The sequence below is a fragment of the Alosa sapidissima genome, chromosome 21, assembly GCF_018492685.1.
Source record: "Alosa sapidissima isolate fAloSap1 chromosome 21, fAloSap1.pri, whole genome shotgun sequence".
Lineage (NCBI taxonomy): Eukaryota > Metazoa > Chordata > Actinopteri > Clupeiformes > Clupeidae > Alosa > Alosa sapidissima.
This window is the reverse complement of record NC_055977.1, coordinates 5507418-5512417: the sequence shown is the minus strand read 5'-3', so window position 1 is coordinate 5512417 and position 5000 is coordinate 5507418.

Genomic DNA, 5000 nt, shown 5'->3' with positions numbered 1-5000 from the left:
CCTTGCCCATAAAAACATACAGAAAATCAAAGAATGGTTGCACTCCAAAAAGGTTTTTTTCTCGCTGATTTATTTTACTAGCAACAGGGGTAAGTAAACAAACGTTTCGTCCTTATGGCCTTCGTCAGTGTCATAAAAACATAGCAAACTGCTCCAGCAAATCACCGACGAGATGCGAGTTTGAGAGAGTTTCAATTACACGGGAGGTAGGGGAAGAGAGTAGCGAGCTGGCTTTCTGTTTTGTTTGAATGTCAACAGAAGTGACGTTACCCTGCATCACGTATAGCACCTAATTAAAGAAGTGTCCTATGATGATGAACTTAAAATGAAGATGATGTTGCATAACTCTGCCTCCAAATGCATATTTTATTTGATAACATTTCGGTCTTGAGGGCTTCTTCAGATCTCTTTTTTCCTGTTTAAATGAAACGAGTGTGTGACATTCTCTTCTTATTGTTAATATTCTTGTGTACGGGTGGCCAGGCAGTTGTGTGCCGTGCTGTGAGTAAACTCACTTCCCGACAGCCTGAGGGAGCTGTAGACGGACGCCATCACGACAGGAGGTTTTGGCCTCCTTGCACACCTGACCTGACTCTCATGCCGGCTCTGCGAGTTCACCTGCTGACCGGTGCCGGGCTGCTCTGCTTACAGAGCACATTACACTCTCAGGGAACAAACTTCTTGGAGCCATAACTGCTAATGGTTGCACGAAGCACCTTAAGTCAAGATTTTCCCTTAAAACTTAAGGCCCGCAGTTGCACTCAAGGTTACACTCAAGTACTACTGAAGTATTCTCCTTATGGCTTCCTTAGAAATGTCCCCATAAGCATTCACGTATTTCTCCTTATCTTGTAAGAAATTCCTGTTGCACAAATTGCATTAACACCCTAAGGGGAAAAACCTAAGGGACCTCTGACTGTACCATATTATTAACTTAGTTGAGGCTGATAAATTATTAACTGCTTTTGACAATTGAAAAAAATAAATAAAACTTCTCCACTTATGTGCTTACTTTGTTAAATAGGCCTATCAGAAACGTGCTTTGTCTCCCCCGATCGCTTCTCCGAAGAAAAAACGAATAGGCAACTTTCTGGACCCGGTCCGGGTAAATCCGGATGTGACTCAGCGGAAGCCAATCGCACCTCGAATATGTAGTCAGATTGTATTTTCGAAGAATACTGCAAAATGGACGCCGACTTGGCTTTGTTGCTGTGGAAATTGTAAGTAGCCGACCCTTGGGTGAACTTCGTCTTTGTGATAGTCTTTGTTTATTTGTTTGATAGTCTCTTGAACAATGTGTTTGCTTGACCGTTTTATTGTGAGCCCTGTATGTGTTTTGCTTGGTTTCTTGATGGCTAGCTCGCTAGCTAGTGGGGGTTTAGCGTAGCAGTCACTTGCTACCGAAGCTGCAAGGGGAGCTGTGTAGTGAAAAATGCGAGCCTAAATCCAGTGAAAAACCCTGAAGAAGGTAAGAATGTAAATTAACATTCTCAGCATCGAATAAATGAGCATACTCAACATCAGGTAAATGAGCATACTCAACATCAGGTAAATGAGCATACTCAATATCGAGTAAATGAGCATACTCAACATCAGGTAAATGAGCATACTCAACATCAAGTAAATTAACATTCTCAACATCATCATCATCCAGGCTTGTGCAAAATTCCAGAATTGAATTGAAACTGGCTCTTAAATTCCAATTCAATTCTTGAATTTCACTTGCATTTCAATTGAGGTAGCAAACAGGAAGCAGAATTGAAATTTGAATTGTGCACAACCCTGTCATCATCACCAGACATTGAACCACTAATGAGCTAAGTAAATGCATCACACAATATCTTCAATAAACACACAATACACTCTACACAATACCATTCTCATGTGTACACACACACACACCACACGCACACACACACACACACACACACACACACACAACACACCGTCTTTGAATTATACATAGAGAGACCTAAAACCTTTTGTTTTGCTGTAAATAGCACTATGGACCAGAGCCGCTTATGCATAGCCATCAGCATAAATCACTATGCTAATGGATGGGCCTCATATCATATCACACATACAGCCATGTCATGTGATCATGTAAAAATTAAACATACAGTATGTTGCACAAACATATGGCATATGTATGCAGACACACACAGACACACACACACACACACACACACACACACACACACACACACAAACACACACACAGGGAGAGCAGTGAGGGAATAAAGACAACCTTCTTACCCAAGAACCCCCCCCCCACACACACACACACACACTACCCAAGTGAGAGCCTTTGGCAGTGCAAGCCACTGGCTATGCTGTTTAATTGCCCTGGGTCCACCTACAGGTTACTAAGTCACATATTCCCCCCAGCCCTGTAACATACCTGACTTTTAAAATGACATCTGTTTACATCAGCCCATGTTAAAGACTGTCTTTTTTACATATCTTTGAACATTATCTCTAAAGAGCCATCACATTGTTTCCTCTAAAACTAGTGACCTGACAAGTAACTATGCAGCTGGCACTTATAAAGCATGTTACATAACAGGTATTCTAAAAGGACTAATTAAAAGTCTAATTAAAGCTAATTTGGTATAACGTGTTTGAGTCTGGTGTCTAATTTAATCAAATCCAAATGGACTGATTACCAGAATTCTGAATAGAACAGAATGTCTGAATGTAGTTTAAGTCTGGGATGCCTCTATAACAGTGTTTCTCAAAGTGTGGTCCGGGGACCACTGGTGGTCCACAAGCTATCCCAAGTGGTCCGCGAGCAGACGTGGTAAAATATAATATAGATGATTTGTTTGCAATATTGAACCAACTTGTATGTAAATCCAAACAGTTCTGCAACACTGTCTATGTAAGATAAGCCAGTTGAAATCATATGAATCCTCTGACACAATAAGCAAAGTGCAAAGACAAAAGGCAAAGTGGTTCAGTGAGTAGGCCTATTGTGTAGGCTGTTGAATATACTGTTGATGGTGTAGCTAGGTGGTCTTTGCATTTATTTTGTATTGGTTAAGTGGTCCTTCGTCTGAAAAAGTTTGAGAAACACTGCCCTATAACACAGAATGCTTTCCTGTTCACAGCCAGTCAGAGCCTCAGTGTGTCCTGCTGTCCCATGAGCAGCGGGAGCTCTTTGTGCTCAGACTGCTCTGAGATCAGCCCTGGCCAGCACCTCCTCGGCTCCCCTCTCCTCTGCTCCATGCAAGGGAGTCTGACCCTGAATCACACACATGCATGCACACACACACACACACACACACACACGTGCACACAGACACGCACACACACAAACACGCACACACACACACACACACACACACACACACACACGCACACACGCACACACACACGCACACACATACACACACACACACACACACACACACACACATATACACGCACACAGACACATACACACACACACACAGACACACACACGTACCACAGACACACACAACTTCAGGGATGGCCTGGCCATAGCTAGAGCCCTAATCAATTCTGAGCGTGTCTGAGGCCCTGCCGGCCGCCGCCACCGGGTCAAGGACTGCTGAGCTGATGGGGAGTGAGAGGAGTAAGTCCAGGGGGCGGAGGGCAGAGGTGAAGCGCCAGGGGTCGCAGGGGTCGCAGAGAGTGATTAAGCTGCTCTGAGAGAGCGGATCTGGGGGAGAAGGGAAGGGTGATGGGGTTTTAGAGCCAAGAGATGAGGAGGAGGAAGAGAGAGAGAGAGAGTGAGGTTCATGTCTGGAGTCGGTGGGGAGGGTGATGGGGTTTTAGAGCCAAGAGGTGAGGAGGAGGAACAGTAAGGTTCATGTTTCGCGTCAGTGGGGAGGGTGATGGGGTGAGATGCTGCTACCAGAGATGATAACGATACAACTTTATTGTCAGTCAGGGCTGAAATTATTTTTGCATCCTCAGATGAAGGACATGAGGAAGATGAGATGGAGGAGGAGGAGGAGGAGGAGGAGGAGGAGGAAGAGCCAAGAGATGAGGAAGATGAGGAATAGTGAGGCTTTATGTTGTTTATCTGTAGCTTGCTAGAGAAAAGGAGGCGGAGAGCTCTTAGATGTCTTCAGTGACAGTTCCCGGTTCATGCAGAGGGTGTTAACCCTTTGAGGCCTTCGGCTATTTTCAGTGTAATTGTACTACCTTTACTTTTAAAGGTTGTATCAGCGATAGCGGGGATACGTCACTTCTGTTGATGTTCAAACAAAACAGAGAGCTAGCGCGCTACTCCCTCCCCCTCCCTCCCGTGCAATTAAAACTCATCTCGTCGGTTATTGGTTGAAACACTTTATTTTGCTTTGAGTGGGTTGCCAACCCTTGTTGGTAGCAATTGTTTTTGTGTACAGATCTCGGAGCCTACAGAGACTAATTTTGCTTTGCCTTCATGTTAGGAGTTGCACATGCTGGTTGTCCACCAGTCATGGTCTTCAGATAGGATGCAACATGTTCCTGATACAACTAAATGACAGCTTTCATTTTAACGCTAAATAAAGCATATATATCTATTTAACTTACTGTATGTGAGGGATGACGGCCACCGCTGTGTCCCAATATACGGAATAAATTGACGGAGGCAAAGAACTCCACAAAGCTAAGTCGAGCTACATAAAGCACATAAGGGAAGACGAAAGTGTGCTCATCCCGGGCGTCTGGCTTTGTCCTTTCCCCCAGGCCGTGCTTTGCTTGTTTGTTGTGTGTTTACGGTACCGAGGTGCTGGCAGTGTCTGTGGAGGCAATCAGCCCAGTTAGGTGCACCGGTGCACAGGTCACCTGTTGGCTTCAAACTCGCTGGAGCCCCCCCCCCCCCCCCCCTTGCAGAGCCCCAGATTCCTAGTGTGGCATAGCCGCTGTGTGGTGAGCAGAAAAGTTACCGCAGGGATAACTGGCGGCCAAGTGTTCATAGCGACGTCGCTTTTTGATCCTTCGATGTCGGCTCTTCCTTTCATTGTGAAGCAGAATTCACCAAGCGT